Consider the following 17,733-nt stretch of genomic DNA (forward strand, 5'->3'; position numbering starts at 1 on the left):
CCACAAGACCCCCGTCCCACCCCCACTTCAGATGCCATTCATAGGTGCTGGGTCCCCTGGTCACCCACAGCTTCTGTCCCATTGGCTGCAAGTTGGAGGTTTTGCAGCCTGTTCCTTGGGTTTGATTAATTTGCTAGAGCAGCTCACAGGACTCAAGGAAACACAGTGACCAGGCTATCAACTGGGAACTGGGTGACTGAGTGAGCAACGTGAGATGGAAGTCCTTAGATGTCTGCATCTTCCGTCTTCCTGCCCTGTCATCATCACCACCGGTTTTAGGTAACAGGGGATGTTGGGCCACAGCACGGGGTCTCTGTCGTTTGTTCAGAGGACGTGTTCCCTGCTGGTCAGAGTCGAGGTTTAGATTTTACAGCAGGAGTCGGGGTAGCCTAGTCCCTCCACTGCTACCAAGTAAGCAGCTTGTCAGTTTCTTTGCAAGAGTGACAAACATTTCGGACGCTTTTTCCCTTGTTTTATGATGTGGTCTCCCAGAGTGTTGCATTGTCTTAGAATGAGCTTGATTGGCACTTTTTCTAATTTGGAGGGAAGGGAACGTTTTGTTTCCTGTGTCGGGTCACCCTGGAAGCACGAACGTCACTCTCACTTTGGCAGGTTGTTGTGCTTCGTTACCAGGCCCGTATTTAAAGTCATACTTAGCGTCCCTGAGTTTTCTTCCTAAAAGAATAGTCCTGGGCAAGGCCCTGTAAATGATCCACAAGTTACTGACTTAAAGCGTAAATGCTTTTAAATACAATGTTTTAGTTTCAATGTGCCGCCGTCCTAGATTGTTGGTAATAGTTTGTTGCCAGGGAGGTGTATTGTGCATTTCTGGGTTGTAAATGTACGGATGTGATAGAAAGGGAGCAGACTAGGACTTGGTTGCTTTGGTTACATCTCACACCTTTCGCAGCTTTTCCACTGCAGGTCAGTCTCTAACCATTTGGGTAATCTTAGGATTGATTTCCTGAATCAGGGTGCTTTTGAGATCAGTGAAAACAGGTGCTGTTAGATAATGGTGGTGGGACAGCAGGCATAAGCCTGCACCGTCCTGGGGCAACGAGATGTGTGTCCCCTGCTTGGTCCGCTGGCCTGCGGTGACGACATCGCCCGCTCACTCTGGGGCTTTAGGACCTTCCCTGTCCCAGCAAGGCTGGAGGCGTGGCTTGTAAAGAACCGAAGTCGCAGGGACCAAGGTTCTGAGGCTCACCCAAGGCCTCACGTCCTCTCGTTTCCCCGCTGACCCCTGCATCCTGCCTCTCCTCTCTGTGCCCAGAGGAGGATCCTCTGCGGTCGGGGCCGCTCTGGATTCCCAATCTGCTGTGGCCGCACTGCCAGAGGAGACTGGGCGGCAGGTGCAGCAGAGGGGTTTCAGGGCCTTAGGGCGAGTCTCCCTGCGCAGGGCTAGAGGGCTGTCCGAAGGTGCGGGAGGAGGGGCGCTCTCCCTCTTTGAATTCACTTAAGAAGAGGAACTCGGGGCCTGTGTGGCTGTGTCTGCTCACTGCCCACGGCCTTATTTTATATTGTTTGGGCTTCTAAAACAAGCGTCTGAGTGTTAACAGGAGCATAAGAAAGCAATCAGGCGTCCAGAGCAGGAGGCGGGCAGGCTTTTCCGGCCGCTTTCCCAGGTGCAGCCCTGCAGCCTGTCCTTTGGGGGGGCCCCAGCCCCACAGGACCTGGTTAGGGGTTAGGACAGCTGTGGTCAGGTGCCTCGCCTGCCGCCCTGCCCGCCCCAGCAGAGTTCTGGGGGCCTGACGCTCTCGTCACAGATGCTCCCCGGGGTCCTCGCCCTTTCCAAACCTCTGGTCCTCTGCCCGGCCCTGCAAGGGCTCTGAGCGCCGTCTTCGTCCTCATGCTGATTGACTTAGACATTGCTACCCACATTTTACCCCAAACAAACCAAAAACCCGGAGACTCAGGAACTTCAATAAGTGGCCCTGGTTCGCAGGCAGATTTGGTGTTTGAACTGAGGCCTGCTTGTTCTAGAATGTTTGTGTTTTCCAGATCACGTCACGCCATATTGGATATGGTGGTGTGACGCCTACAGCAGCCTTGAGAAACTGAAAACATAGTTTACATTGAATCTTATTTTCTATAATTAGTGTCCTACAGCCACCCTGCTTTACTCTGGGCAAGGCTTGTTTTCAAGCCCTGGTTGTCCAGTGGTTGAGTTCCTTCGCATTCTCTTTGGTTCGTTCTGTGCTTGAAAAAGTACAGTTAATGTGTAAAAGCTTGTATAAACCCAGTTAGGCTGAAGGATGCCTACTGTGCATACACACTGTATTCAGAGACTGTTTCCAACTTAATCAGTTTCTTGATAAAACTTATGCTTTCGTGTTGTATTTGCTAAAATCTCCCCAAACCTTTCCTTTCAAGCGCAGCATCAGTTTTCTCCTCCTAGGACCACTGTACTGCAGGCTCTGCAATTTCGGTCTGAGGAATATGAATTTTAAAAGATTCATGGTCCCGTCCAAACAGCAGCGTCCAGTCTGTGTCCTGACACCTATGAGAGCCACAGAAAGAAAGGCTTATGAATTACCGTGTTCTGCGTATGCCGGTGGCCACCTTGTTTAAACAAATGCAGGTGGTGTGTAATTGGAAAATAGGCGGTGGTCAAAGTCAGCAGGACTCGGGAGTGCTTTTTAGTAACTCTGAATTCTACACGGACCTTAAAAGTGGGTGTTGCTGAGAGGACACATCTTAGAAGTTCTCATCACAAGAAGAACACGTTTTGTAACGACACCGGGGGATAGATGTTTACTAGACTCACTGATCATTTCACAGTATCTGTACATAGCGAGCATGTTATGTACCCAAACTAATTATGTTATATGTCAATTAATAAAAAAATTAACAGTACCTGTTTCTCAGTCTGTTGTTGTAATTAAAAAATTAGTGGGCGGAATGGAGGGGCAGGCTGGGGGTTTGGGATGGAAATGCTCTAAAATTAGGTTGTAGTCATGGCTGTACAACTATAAATATGATAAAATTCATAAAAGTAAATATTCTTATCAAAAAAGAATACATATAAAGAATTGAAATTAGTACTGAGTTCCTCAGCGCTACTGTTTGAAGGTTAGCTTTTCTGTCTGTCTGTCTGTCTGTCTTTCTTTCTCTCTCTCTCTCTTTTGTCTTTTAGGGCCGCACCCATGGCGTATGGAAGTTCCTAGGTTAGGGGTCAAATCGGAGCTGTAGCTGCTGACCTACACCACAGCCACAGCAACGCCAGATCCTTAACCCACTGGGCGAGGCCGGGATGGAACCTGAGTCCTCATGGATACTAGTGGATTCATTACTGCTGAGCCATGACGGGAACTCCTAAGGTCAGCTGTTGTGATTATGGATTTACAGTTGACAGGCTGGCATGGTTGGCACCTGAGATTTTCTGTAGGAACGAACCAGTCTTTATCACTGGATAACCATTCACTCGTTATACATCAATCTTTTTTTTTTTTTTTTTTTTTTTACCTTTTTTTTTTTTTTTTTTTTTGTCTTTTGTTGTTGTTGTTGCTATTTCTTGGGCCGCTCCCGCGGCATATGGAGGTTCCCAGGCTAGGGGTTGAATCGGAGCCATAGCTACCGGCCTACGCCAGAGCCACAGCAACGCGGGATCCGAGCCGCGTCTGCAACCTGCACCACAGCTCACGGCAACGCCGGATGGTCAACACACTGAGCAAAGGCAGGGACCGAACCCGCAACCTCATGGTTCCTAGTCGGATTCGTTAACCACTGCGCCACGGTGGGAACTCCTGTCGTGAAGTTTTGATGTCTGGGCTGGATGCCTGGAGTCTGAGCTCCTGGAGGGGCGTGACCGCTGGACCTGGGCAGATGGCAGCGGTCCTCCATCCTGTTGCTTATCAGCCACCGGGTCTGGGGTATCTTTCTTAGGGAAGCTGCAGCTGAGACACTCTGCTCTGGTTTCCCGGAAACAGTGGAGCGCAGGGAGGGTGTGGTGTGGGGGAACCCCGTCGGGCAGGTGCGCAGCTTTTGGCGGTTTTTGTTTTTGTTTTAATTTTGTTTCCTGTTTGGTGTTACCTTCTAACCTCAAATCTTAGACTTTCTTCAGACTATAGTGTAATGAAGTGTTTTTGTAAAATTCTGCCCCGAATGATCATGGCGTACCTTACTTGACAGCAGCTTAATTTCAATCTAAATCTCAGTCTCTCCCAGCGGAGGCTGTGGCTCAAGAGGACCGACGGTGCCTCCTCGGCGGCGTCTTCCGCCACCGGGCACCCGCCCCGGGCTTCCCCCCGGTTAGCATCGGGCTCTTCTTCATGAAGACGGGAAATCTAAACCTGACGGGCTGAGTGTGATTTCCGCATCTGACCCTGACCCTGCAGCCTTTTTTCCGTCCCAATCCCAGTGCTCCAGCTCCTTCCAGCAGTAGAGGCGCTGTTTTCTCCCTGAAGCGAACAGAGTGGAAGGGGCTCCCTCGACGGCCTGGCCCCCCTGGATCAGAGGAGGGAGCCCTTCTTCCGGCTGCCCAGTGCGGAAGGGAGCCGGGCTGGGAGGGACGCAGCTGCTCCGGTGGAAAGGCCGGGAGAGGGAAGCCGGGAGCGCCGTGCAGGCGTGAGCAGGGCCAGTGTGTGGCCGGGCAGAGGCGGCGAGGCCTGAGCGCAGAGGCACCCATGCAGGCTCTTTGGTTTCCCTTCCATCTGTCTGCTGAAGGCCGGGGCATTCTGTCCCCTGTGCCCTGTCTACGGGGTGTTCGGTCCCCTGTGCCCTGACCACAGCTGCGTCTCCAGGGGAGGCTCCTCTGCCAGGCGGCTGGCAGCCCAGCAGCTGTATCTGCTGCTGCCAGTCCGAGTGGGTTGGTGCCCTCGGTGGGGACACGACCCCTGCTGTCAGATAGGGACTGCCCACGTGTGACGAGGGCATCACCCGGTCCTCGCAGGCGCGGCCTGGCAGAGCCCGGGCAGATACCCTGCCCAGAAATGCAGAAACCCCCCTTCAGCCCCTTGTTCCTCTGCAGAGAAGTGACCAAGCTGATTGCGCTTCCTGTACCTGCCGGCAAGGAAGCTGGTCCTTTAAGAAATGAAATGACAGGAAAGCAGGTGATTTGGGGGAGAAGGGGAGTGGCCTAGGGTGCGGGCTGTCCTCTACGTCCCCCAGGGAATAGATTTGGGTGTCAGTTCAGTGCTTTGCCTGGTGCTTCTGGTTTAATGAGGCAGCTGCCGAGTGGAAGGAAGGCCCGTTTCTGGAGCGTGCCTGTGCCCAGCGCCTCCCGCCCGCCCGAGCGCTGCGTCCCTTCCCTCTGTTTGGAGGCGGGTCCTGTCTTTTCCGGTGGCTGAGTTTCTAATCTCGGTGTAAATGTCACTTCCTCAGACCATCCTTCCCGGTTTCTCTTTGTCTACAAATCAGGTCTCCATTTGTATATTTTAGGTTTCTGTTTACCTCCTACCTAAATTCTTAGTGTCACTCACTGCCAGGCCTGACAGCCAGCAACGGGCCTGTCCCATAGCAGGGGCTCAGCAAACGCGAGTTGAACGAATGAAGGAAACTGGGTGATGGCTTCGGGGGAGGGCACTGTGTACCTAGAGCAGCTCGGCCCCGTAGGCTTTCGGGGTGATGCGGTGTTTCGATCCGGGCAGTGTCGCGGCCGCCGCCCAAACGGGGCTCTTGGGCACTTGAACCGTGGCTGGTGCAGCTGAGGAACGGGATTTTTTTACTTTAATTACCTTACACTTAAGTGGCCGCATGTGATCAGTGGCTACTGTACTAAACACGCAGATCCGGAGTACGTGAGTTCATTACCGTCTGACATTTAGAAGTATGACCACTGAAGACTAACCCTTGAGACACAGGTAATTTCTGCAGTGGAAAAGGCCTTTCAGAGCAGTGCCGTGGGTCCAGCTCATTTTACAGCGCAGGAGGTGTGTTCTGTGGTCTGCTGGAGCAGCACAGGAAGAAGGGTCTTGCGTCCTCAGTGACATTCTGTGGTTTAGGATTATCATTGCATTTTCTTTCTATTCTTTATTTTTTGTTATTTTAATTGTGTTGTCCAATAGGCTGGAGTCCTTCTGGGTTTTAACTTGGGCGAGGACCCCTCTGGGAACACTGGCAGAGTTTCTTGCATTCCGGCCTCTGCAGCTTCCTGTGCTTGGCTGACCATGCTCAGCAGCTGCTTATGCAGTAGTTGCCTCTGACTGCATGGCGTGGACCTGACCTTGGAGGCCAGAGGCTTTTCAGGTGAACACGAGGATTAAAAAGGAGTTCCCATTGTGGCTCAGCAGTAATGAACCCAGCTAGAATCCATGAGGATGCGGGTTGGACCCTGGCCTCGCTCAGTGGGTTAAGGATCCAGCGTTGCCATGAGCTGTGGTGTAGGTCGCAGACGCGGCTCGGATCTGGCGTGGCTGTGACTATGGTGTAGGCTGGCAGATACAGCTCCAGTTTGGCCCTAGTCTGGGAACCCCCATAGGCCACAGGTGTGGCCCTAAAAAGACCAAAAAAAAAAAAAAAGGAAAGAAAAAAGAATTAGCGATTAAACTTTAATAATATATTAGTACTTTCCAAGTGGAGGTGGGATTAAAAAAAGAATTACTGTGGGAACTTTAATAATTACTATACTAGGTCATCAGATTTAAGCTGCTGATGTATTGTCTTAGGTCTTGAAACTAGGAATAAAAAGAACCAGTAGTTGCGTCTTTTACTGTAGCAAAAATAAAATGTTAAAAGTGTTCCCGGACCGACCGACTGGACATCCGATCCTCCCTGTCCCTCCCCCAGCCCCTGGGAACCACTCTTTGCTTTCTGTCTCTGTCAGTTGGACGATGAATTTTAGAGTATGTTTCCATAGTCATTTTCCAGACTAATATGTAATATGCTGATATCTACGTGTCTGCGGGAATTACCTCTTTTAAAATGACCTTGACCTTATTAAATGCATAATTGCCTTCCTTTGGGAAACGGCAGACTGGAAATCATCCGATTTCGCCGCTGCTCCCAGCCATCACTAACCTTACCTGCTCACCTGCAAAAGACCACTTCTTTCATTTGAAACAGCAATAACTCTACAAGATTACTTTAAGTGACAGGTGGTAAGACGGACTTTCTTGCCTCTATGTTGTCATGTGCTTGGGGTTCCAAACTTTTTACCCGTCTCCATTGAGCCAGAAGAGAATCAGAAACGTTAAAAAGAAGCAGAAAGTTCATCTTTTTAATACTGCCTCCCTCAGTATAACCCACCGTGAACACGGGCCAGGATGAGCCCACCTGAACTTAGGACTCGGGATGGCTTTTTTTTTTTTTTTTTTTTTGTCTTTTTTGCTATTTCTTTGGGCCGCTCCTGCGGCATATGGAGGTTCCCAGGCTAGGGGTCGAATTGGAGCTGCAGCCCCCGGCCTACGCCAGAGCCACAGCAACGCGGGATCCGAGCCGCATCTGCAACCTACACCACAGCTCGTTAACCCACTGAGCAAGGGCAGGGATCGAACCCGCGACCTCAAGGTTCCTAGTCGGATTCGTTAACCACCGCGCCATTACGGGAACTCCTGGGATGGCTTTTTAGTCACTTCAGGAGCAGTAGAAATTTGGGGGCTTTGGAGGGAAGTGTCACCTTCACCAGGACCTGCTCTTTATTGCTGTGGCCTCGTCACTGTTCCAAGAAGCCTGGGGAACAAAGCAGAGGTCTGGTGGCAGTGAGGGAGCCTGCATGGACATCGGGGCGGTTTCCTGAGGTCTGGGCGTGCACGGTGGGTGCCTCGGGCCACAGACCGTGCTCACTGGTGCCTGTGGAGCAGGGAGACTGACCCAAACAGGTCGTTCTAAGGGGCGCTCGGGGGCTGGGCTTGGTGGCGGTGGGGTGGGGACAACTGTATCTAGTCCTTGGGAGCAGCTCCCATCAGCCCCCATGTGGGTGGAGGCGGGAGGGGGCTGGGGGCACCTTGACAGGCCAAGGGCACTCGTCTAGGCTTTTGGAAGCTTAGCAGATTTGGGCTTGAAGGTTCGTCTGGGCCCCATCCAAGCAGGAGAATCAGAGGAGGTAATGATTTTCAGTGGAAAGTGGCTGAAGCCTTTCAGTTTTCCCGGAGGAAGACCCTGGGGGTCTCTCAGCTGTGCTGCTGGCAGTGGGGGTGGGAGGGAGGCCCACAGGCCAGTGTCGGAGACAAGAATCCGCTGATCCTGTGGTTTTTCTCCTTTGATCGTGGGGTCGGTTAGAGGACTGGATTTCCTACCTTGGTCCATCCTGGCATTCTGAGTGGCGGCCACCTGCTACCCCTCTGGCCTCGTATCGTGCTCCCTCGGTGGTTTCTGGGTTCTCTTTGTGTGTGTTTTATTTGGGGTTCTGACGTATGGGGATACGCACCTGTCTTCTCAGAGATGGAGCGCATTCTAGGGAGGGAGACCCATCACCTCCTTTCAGGTCTCTGTCCTCCTCCGTGACGCGCAGGCACTTCTCGCCTGCGCCGTGTCTTCGCCCGCCTCCCTGTCCTGCTGCCCCTTCTCAGCTTCCGTGATGCCAGGGCCTGGGCTCTCCTCGCCCCGATGAATTCTTTCCCCATGGAGCCCCTGTCGGTCTCCCAGAGCCTCCCTCCTTGACCTGCTTCTCCCAGGAGTGATGTCATCCTGAGGTGGCTGTCACCGAACATGTCCCCTGCACCTCCTGCCGGCCCCTCAGACGCGGTGTGTCTAGTCTCATTCTTTGTCGCACCCGAGTCAGCTTCTCCACTTGATGTGCCTCTTCTGTCTCTTGTCACACCTGCTGTTTTCTGTCTGGTCCCGCCTGCCTCCTGTGTTGAGCACCTGCTGTGTGCCAGGCCCTGAGGAGCTGGGGACGGGGATGGGGACGAGGGGGCTGGCAGCAGACGCGGGTGCCTTTTCAAGCCGGAAAGACGTCTGGCGGCGTAGTTAAGACAGAGTGTGCGGCGGAGGCGAGGGCCGGAGGGGTTACGACTTGGTCGTTAGATCTCTGCAGAAAGGAAAGTTACTTAAAAGCAAAAGGGAGCCATGTGATTTTTGTCATGAAGAAACCAGATTCACGGCATAGAAACCTGGATGATTTATAAGTCTCTAAACCCCAGTGGAGGAAAAGTTGCTACTTAATCATATCCTAGACATTCACTTTTATTTAAAGACTCTTGGTAGAAAACAAATTAGAAACTCCAGATACGGCTTTTTCTTCTACCAGGGGGTTGGGTCAGATTATATCCCTCTCATTGGCGTTTTAGAGCTTGAGGACGACAGAACTGTTACAACGCGAATTTTTAGAGCCAGGTTTGACCACGGCGAAGTTGTGGAGGCTGAAGGTCAAGAGTATGATTGATTGGGTGATTAGAATTCCTTTTAAAACAAATTAGAGGTGACAGCTTTGCCGGTGGCGAAAAGCGCTGCAAGGAAACGAATCTCATCAGCATATGAAACTTCTTGGGTCATCAAAAAAGGGTGTAATGTTTAACACACACACACACACACACACACACACACACACACACACACACACACACGAGACGTGAATTCCTATTTGTGCTGTTTTACAAAGTTTTTCTGTTAAATAATGTACAGGCACTAGATTGGGTATGTATTTTATTTTTAATTTCGTGGCGGGTACCTTAAATGTTAAGTGTATTTATCAGTTCAGTTTATCCACTTTCTGTACTTGTCTTTAAATGTGGGGGGACCAGCTAAGTGATTGGGTTTGTGGTCAGGCCTTTGTGTTGGGAGCCCTGGCTTCGGAGGACCAGTGCTTGGGAAGGGATGGGAAGGGAGGAGCCAGGACCCAGAATGGAGGAGGAGGGGGCGGTGAGGCGGCTTCCAGTGTCTTGGAGAGCAGGGTGAGTTGATGGTCTGCAGAGAACGGCAGTCCTCAGAGTTCCCGTCGTGGCTCAGCGGTAATGAACCCTGCTAGTATCTATGAGGATGCAGGTTTGATCCCTGGCCTTGCCCAGTGGGTTGGGGATCTGGTGTTGATGTGAGCTGTGGTGTAGGTTGCAGACGTGGCTCAGATCCTACATGGCTGTGGTGTAGGCCGGCGCCTATGGCTCTGATTAGACCCCTAGCCTGGGAACCTCCATGTGTCGCAGGTGTGGCCCTAAAAAGCAAAAAAAAAAAAAAAAAAGAAAGAAGGAAGGAAGGAAGGAAGGAAGGAAAGAAGGAAGGAAAGAAAGAAGAAAAGAAAGAAAGGAAGGAAGGAGGAAAGGAGGGAGGAAGGAAGGAAGAAAGAAAGAAAGAAGAAAGAAAGAAAGAAAGAAAGAAAGAAAGATAGATAGATAGATAGATAGATCATTTAGGCTGGAAGGAAGCCCGGAGCTGGAGCTGTCTCCTCCCAGAGGGCACACAGCTCCAGAGGAGGCCAGAGTGAGCATCCGTGTCTGCAGAGCACGCTGGCGGCGCCCGGAGGGGGTCCCAGAGGCGGGATGATAGATGCAAACGATTCCATTTGGAATAACGAAGCCGTGAGGCCCTGCTGAACAGCACAGGGAACTCTAGCCACTCTCTTGGGATAGACCAAGAGGGAAGAAATAGGTGTATATATATATGTAACTGGGTCACTATGTTGTACAGCAGAAATTGGCACAACACTGTAAGTCAAATATACTCTAATAAAAAAATTTAAAAAGAACGAACAGCAACAACAAAAAGGGCAGTAGCTGGTGTTTATAGAGGGCTTTCTCTGTGTGGGCCGCTCTCTAGACCCCCGTGTATCCCGTCCTTACAGCACCCCTGGGAGGTGGGGACTATTCTTTATTTCCCCTTTGTGATTGTGGTAAAATGCCCAAGATGTAAGAATCGATGTCCTAACTACCTGTGAGCGTTCAGTGCGGTGGCATCAAGTCCATCCACTTTGTTGTGAAACCATCCCCGCCACTCCGAGCTTTTTCCCTTTCCCAAACGGCAGCTCTGTCCCATTAAACACTCACTCCCCCAGCCCCTGGCACGCACCATTCTTTCTGTTCCTCTGGGTTTGGCTACTCTGCGAAGCTCACGGACACGAGGTCTTTCCGTGTTTTGGCTTTGTCATGACCACGTGTTTCGCTTGGCGCGGCGTCTTCAAGCTTCCTCCGGGTGGTCGCCTGTGTCAGAATCTCCTTCCTGTTGAAGGCTGAGTGGTTCATCCTCGTGTGCAGCTGCCACACTGCATCCATTGTTACCAGGAGCGACACTCGGGTGGCTTCCGGCTCCTGGCCCTTGTGAATGTGCTGCTGTGAACGTGGGTGCAGATACCTGCCAGCGGCTGCTCTCGGCTCCGAGGCGTGGTGCTGGATGTGGAGTTGCTGGATCTTATGGGAATTCTGTGTTTAACATTTGTAGGAGCCGCCAGACTGTTTTCTGCAGCAGCTGCACCATTTTACATTCCCACCAGCCGTGTGCCAGGGTTCCAGTGGCTCCAGGTTAAGGTAAGTCAGTCCTGGTTTTGTTTCAGGGTCGCAGAGGAGGGGACGTGGAGCCCAGCCGCGCTCACACAGCGCTCATGCAGACCCGGATCTGAGCCCGACAGTCCGACCGCAGAACCTCTGGTGTAAAGGCAAGACGAGGCGCCAGAGGTTCAGAGGCGCGGTGCGTGGGTTCAGACCCAGCTGCCTGCCTTCCCTGCTTGTGGTGTGAAGCATCCTAGATTTAGTGGTTGGTTTTCCTTCTTTCTTTTTCTTGAGGGGATAAAAATGCTTTTTAAAAGACTTCCGTATTTCGTAGAAAGATATTGTAATTTGAATATCTGTTTCTTTCCCCACCTTTCTAAATTTATGCCTTAAAATGCTCTGCTATTTAAAATATCTTTTAAGATGTATGCAGGGTGTTTGGTTTTCTTTTTATTTAACTTCCAATTTTGCCTTTAAATGTGTTGAATAAATACGAATTGATTCTGCTGCCGTTTTGTGTATGTCTCTGCCCTGCCAGTCCCTGCCAGAAGTTTGCTTTCAGAGAAAACCAACAGAACTATCTAAGCCGGATTTGAATTGGGGGGAACTTGGCGGGTATCCATGATAAACACTGAAGACTTAAAAAATCAGATAAAGTGAATTTCCCGTCTTTATCAATAGAGGAGCAACGGCTAGGAAATCTACCCCTTTCTTTAACCCTTGTGTGTGTTTTGCTAAGACGGTTTGCCTGTCCCTCAAAAAGAGGTTGCGGGTGGCTTTGTGGCATCCGAGAAGGACGCAGTGCCCAGGTATGCTGGCTCACCTGAACTTATGTGTCAGCCACAGGTCCCAGCCTGTATGCAGAGCCCCTGACGCTGCTGCCAGGGAGGTGCCCCCTGCGCAGGCAGACGAGGTCTCCCTAGACCCTGCTTGTCTGGGCAGGCCCTCTGTGGGGTGACCCATCTATGTTGCATTTAAGGTGGGGCCCGTGGGTGCATGGGCCTGAGCCCCTCCCAGGGTTGGGGGTAAGCGGCTTGTTCCAACCCCCTCACGGCTGGGTGTGGGTTGTAGGCACAGATCCAGGTCGTGCTCGGACGGGCTCTGATCTGGACGGTGTCTTTAGCATAAGCTCTCACTCAGGGTTTGCCTCCTTGGCTGTGCACTGCAGGCCACCTCCAGAGATTCTGCTGTCACTGGCCAGCTGTGTGCCTTGGCCACTGGGACTTTTAAAAAGCTCCACAGGGGTTCCCTGGTGGCTCAGCCGGTTAAGCATCCAGCATGGTCACTGCTGCGGCTTGGGTTCAGTCCCTGGCCCGGGGAGCTTCCATGTGCTGTGGGCACAGCCAGAAACAAAGCGAAACAGAGAGCTCTCCCCTCTAAAGAACTTCACAGCTTCTTCTGAAGTTGGGGTCACAGTCGGGGAATGGTGCTCTCCCTTCCCCTGCGCCCTTGTTCTCTGGGCTCTGATGCAGGCTTCCCCCGCCACCAACGGTACGAAATGTCTTTCCTCAGAGGGTCCTTACTAGCAGGCTTGCCGGAAAGTATTCCGCACATGACAAGGACTCGCTTCTGTTTTGTTTGTGCCGGAGGATGATTCTCCTGGCTCTTTAGTCAGGTGACCTGCGCTGGTGGCCGGAGGTCTCCTTGCCCCGCGGGGCCTTGGGTTCAGGACCGCAGAGGAGGACGGGATCTGCCTGCATTTCCCTCTTTGAACCCTTCTGCGACCTGGCGGCATGGGTGCCCAGTTTGTAGATGAACTGAGCCTCAGGGAGAGTAAGACATTTCCCCAAAGTCAACAGAGAAGAGGGTAACAGAATTTGAATTTTCAGTCAGTTTTGTCTGCTTTTGGAACCGTTTCTCAGCTGGTCTTTGCTCTGCGGTCTCCCTGGGCAGGAACTCCAGGCAGAGGTTAGAACTTGGTCACCAGCCCTGCAGGGTTAAGAGGTGCTTGGCCGCAGAATGAGCAGCAACGCAGAAAAGCTCAGGAGCCCTCAGGGCTGGCCGGGAGCTCCCTAGGTCCCCTGCACAGGCTGGCCACCAGCTGCGCCCAGGGGGAGCTGCAGGGGGGTGGGGTGGTGTGGCCCCAGGTTGAAATCGTGTCCACCTGCTGACGGCTGTTTGTTGGGAGGGAACACTCGCTCCTCCTGCCCTGTGTCCTGCAGCCCCGGTCAGCCCTGCGGCGGCTCGGCTGGCCCTCTCCTGGCGCTGGCTCTCAGACCTCCGCGTGTGGCAGCCTCCAGTGGTGGTAGGGGTGCCACGCGCCCTCTGCTTCACCAGAAGTGACAGGTGGTTTATGCTCTCCTCCCCCACACTTTACGATTATTGCTTTTCTTGGTACCAACATCCCTCATTGCTCCAGATGTGAAAATCTGAGCTTATTTACCTTAAATAAATTATTGAACAGCCCCGCATGACCCTATATAAACCGTGTAAACAGATAACTAAGCCAGCGGCGCGTGCTGTGTGCCTGGGGAATTCTCGGCCTCAGGATGCTCGTTATGGAGGGAATTGACTGGGGTTGGCAGATGGGCACTGCTCATAACTCCGTAGGGACAGGAGCTCGGCCCCGCCAGGTGGCCCACCTGCTGCGAGTCTGCCTGTGCACCTGCCTTCCCTGGGCCCAGGCGCGTGGAGCGCCCTGTTCCTCCCCCGGGTTAGGTAGCAGCCCCTTTCCTCTGTCCTCATCATGGAAGACCTGCAGCCACAGGCCTTGAGTGATGGGAGCATCAGAGCTGTATAACCAAAAGCCAAGACGTGGACTCGGGAGCAAACCCGCCCTCCGCTGTCCTGAAACGGTGATTATCAGTTTGAAAACTTCGCTGCAGTGTTTCTGCCCGTCGTGCTGCATTCGCGTTTCCCCTTACGCTGCGTGTCTCCACCATCTCCGTGTTCACGGCTGTATGATGTTCTGTTGTGATCCTAAAGTAGTAAGTAACTCTGTGGGTGACGTGTACTTTGCTTCCAGCTTTGCACACTTATTAGTAACACCAGAAGATGGAGGTTTTTTTTTTAGGGCTGCATCGGCGGCATATGGAGGTTCCCAGGCTAGGGGCCCAATCGGAGCTACAGCTGCTGGCCTCCACCACAGCCACAGCAATGCAGGATTCGAGCTGAGTCTGCGACCTACACCACAGCTCACGGCAACGCCGGATCCTTAACCCACTGAGCAAGGCCAGGGATCGAATCTGTGTCCTCATGGGTACTAGTCAGATTCGTGTCCACTGCACTGCAACAGGATATATCTTTGTGCATGCAGCTATTTCCATATTTTGAATTAGTTTCTTATGATAGCATCTCTAGTGGTATTTCTGCGTCAAAGAGCTTGAGCAGTTTTATGGCTTCTAAAGCATGTTGCCAGATCGCTTTCTAGAGGAGCAGAACCAGTTTGCCATGTGCTGTCACCAAGTCATCTGGTTCCCAGGTGGCCAGCGGGGGTTAGGGACGCAGCCTGTCACAGCAGGAGAAGAGGGGCGTGTGTGTGTGTGTGTGTGCACGCGCGTGTGCCTGTGTGCCAGGCATGCACATGTGCATATGTGCTAATACTAAGCCTCAGTGACACTGTGCATGCATCATTCTTAGTAGGAATAGACCAGGTGTCTGACAGCAGAGTAAGTCATCTGGTTCAGATTTTAATGTAGCCGTGTGCTAGACATGGAATAACGCAAGTATACATATTTCCTGTTGCCCTGGAATTTGAAATCTGGTGGGTGTTTTTGGCCGTGCCTGCAGCATGTGGAAGTTCCCGGGCCAGGGCTTGCACCTGAGACACCGTAGTGACCAGAGCCACGGCAGTGGCAACACCGGATTCTTAACCCATTGAACTACCAGGGAACTCTGAAATTTGTGACGGTTGGCAAAGGTGAATTGAGAGGTGTATTGAGCCACTGTGAGGAGGGTCTGAGTGGCCCCTGCTGTTCGGGAATACCCGATGCTTTGGCGGCGAAGGTGGGAGTTGGAGGAGGTTAGGGGAGGGCCTCAGAGCGCGCCCAAGCTGGCAGCAGAAATGCCGTCACCTGGTAAACAGTGATCTTTAGGAAGCTGCGTGGAGGGCCGTGTTGGGGGGTTTGAGGTCCTATCTCGGCTTAGTGGAAAAAGGTGGTGCGATGAGTTAGCAGGTTGTTCTAGACCTCTGTCGTGGTGACTTTCTTCAGTTCTTTATCTTTGCCATTGGGTTGTAAACATTAATTGCATTAAAATAGGGATTGGAGCTTTTAAAGGGACCAATTTTTCTGTCCCCTAAAGTGTCTGCACATGGTTTTGTATATTATGTATTTGAGTGACGGTTTTGTGCTTTCTTTTTTCTTCCCATCTTTTTGTCTTTTTAGGGCTGTACCTGTGGCATATGGAGGTTCCCAGGCTAGGGGTCCAATCGGAGCTGCAGCTGCAGGCCTATACCACAGCCACAGCCACACAGGATCCAAACCTCGTCTTCAACCTGCATTACAGCTCACGGCAACACTGGATCCTTAACCCACTGAGTGAGGCCAGGGATCAAACCCACATCCTCACGGATACTAGCCGGGTTCATTACTGCTGAGCCATGACAGGAACTCTGGCTTTGTGCTTTCTGATTGAATGATGAGTGTGTGAGCGAATGAGTGAGGGAAGTTGATGCTTCATCCTCACGGATCCAGGAGTTGTACCACAGCCCTGCGGTCAGGTAGCGGGTTGCACCTGTAAAACCGGTAACAGGTGTTCTCAGGGGTAAAGGAAGCGGCAGTGTGAGCTGAGAAATTCTGGAAATGTAATGCTGGAAGAGACCTTTGACTGACCTGTTTATCCCGCCCGAGTCATCTAATGGGACCTCTGGGTCCACAGATGGGAAACCGAGCCGTTAAGGCTGCATGTCTTCCCCAAGGTCACTGAGAGAGTGGACGGCAGCTGGGACCATGGGTGCTTTCCCTGGGCTGTGTTGGGAGGACCTTGGGTGCCTCCTCCATCCCCCGCGCCCTCAGCCACTGGGCATTTGGAGTTTTCTTTGCCACGTGCCCATGTTTTTCTCCCTTGGAGCTGCAGAAGAATGTGTTTGGGGATCATGACCTTGATGCGATAGTCAGACGAGGCCCAGGGCAGTGAAGGCCCAGAGATCGTCTCCAGAGCCAGGCGACAGCGCGGGCTCAAAATTCAGTTCCCCACCACATTGCGGCTTTGCAGTATCTCTGAGTTTGAAGGTAAATTCTTCTTAAAGTTCAAGGGCGGAGTGTTCCATGTTAGTTGTGGTCCATGATGTGAGTGTGTATTTGCCACAGTTGTGATGCTTAAAACTCTCATCAGGATCCGTGTGCGCAGAGCAGAGGTTTAAGGTTGTCAGAGGGCATTAACTTCGGCGGCTGGACCTCAGCGCTGCGGGGACTGTGCTGCTGCCCTCCCCCACCCCCATGGGACGGGCAGCCCGGCTTGTGACATTGAAAGTCTGAGGCTCAGGGCTGTCCTAGGGAGGAGCACGTGCGGCGGATGTCTAAGGAGACAAGGCGGGAAGGTCCTCAGGCCGCCGGTCCCTCCGCAGCCGGTGCGTCTGCCCTGGACGTGAACAACCTGCGGGGCCCTGGCCCCAGAAAGTGACGTTCACCTCCCAAGCTGTCCCTAGGCTTGGCTCCTGGGCAGTTGGGCTTGGAATGTATGGGTATTTACTTTTTTCAAGACAGCTTTCCCCCTGTTTCTCTAACTTTGCAGAAGGAACATTTGTTCTTGGAATGCCTGATCGGCCACTTTCTGCTCGTTCTAGAGCGTTTAAACCTGGCCTGGTGAGCGACCCGCTTTCATCCCGGGAAAGCACACGGATAATCCAGTGAGTGGACTAGTGGACGGGATGCCTTTCCTCCACATCCTCGCTAAACTCGCCCCATCCCCTGTCCCTGCAGCAGCCCCGTCGGTCGGTGTGGTCACACAGTGAAGGCAGTCGGGAGACTCTCAGCCACCTGCTGACAGCGTTCTGCGAGCGCGCTGAGGCACCTTTTTACTTTGTCTGGGCTTCGGGGGATTAAAGCTCTTTTCTATGAGTGTATCCTCAAACATTCAGACAAGAAGGAACAATTGAAAGAAGAGAGGAAATTTATTCAAATTCCCTCTACCTGAACGCAAACCACGTCTTAGAAAATTTTCTTTCATTCTCATTCCCTGTATAATTTTTATGTGGTTCCAGTTAGACTGTTTATGCAAATTTTACCTTTTTACACGTGTGTTTTTCCTTGTTATTGTATAATTTCCTTTACAGAAGTTTAATTTTTCATTGATGATCATTTAGTGAAATGCATGCTTGTCCTTTTCCATCGGTGGGCTTCTGGCTGCCCCCCTCCCCGAGTGTTACTTGTTTTCAACACACCAGGAGTTTTCTGTATATAAGACTGTAGGGCTTTCTTGCTCTTTTAACTTCTGTGTATTAAAACATACACGCATATGTGCAACCCTGATAAATATTAATAAGAAAAAACTTGTACGA

At 52.0% G+C, this 17,733-nt stretch overlaps 1 protein-coding gene across 50 annotated transcripts in view; it reads left to right on the top strand.

Moving 5' to 3' along the window:
• Positions 1 to 17,733, top strand: part of FARS2 (phenylalanyl-tRNA synthetase 2, mitochondrial) — a 408,395-nt gene that overhangs the window by 5,671 nt on the left and 384,991 nt on the right. For 36 of the 50 annotated variants that reach the window (XR_014809481.1, XM_084967258.1, XM_084967270.1 and 33 more), the window contains one exon: positions 11,248 to 11,333. The exons of 13 other annotated variants lie outside the window; for them this stretch is intronic. The gene's annotated coding sequence lies outside the window, so the exon portion shown is untranslated. Of the gene's footprint in view, positions 1 to 11,247; positions 11,334 to 16,967; positions 17,083 to 17,733 lie in introns of all 50 variants that reach the window. One more of the 50 variants, XM_084967272.1, reaches the window with a different exon arrangement.

This window comes from Sus scrofa, chromosome 7 (assembly GCF_054392235.1).
Source record: "Sus scrofa isolate SSC_HxYL_T2T_F1_AM1 chromosome 7, Sscrofa_HxYL_maternal_Yorkshire_Landrace_v2.0, whole genome shotgun sequence".
Lineage (NCBI taxonomy): Eukaryota > Metazoa > Chordata > Mammalia > Artiodactyla > Suidae > Sus > Sus scrofa.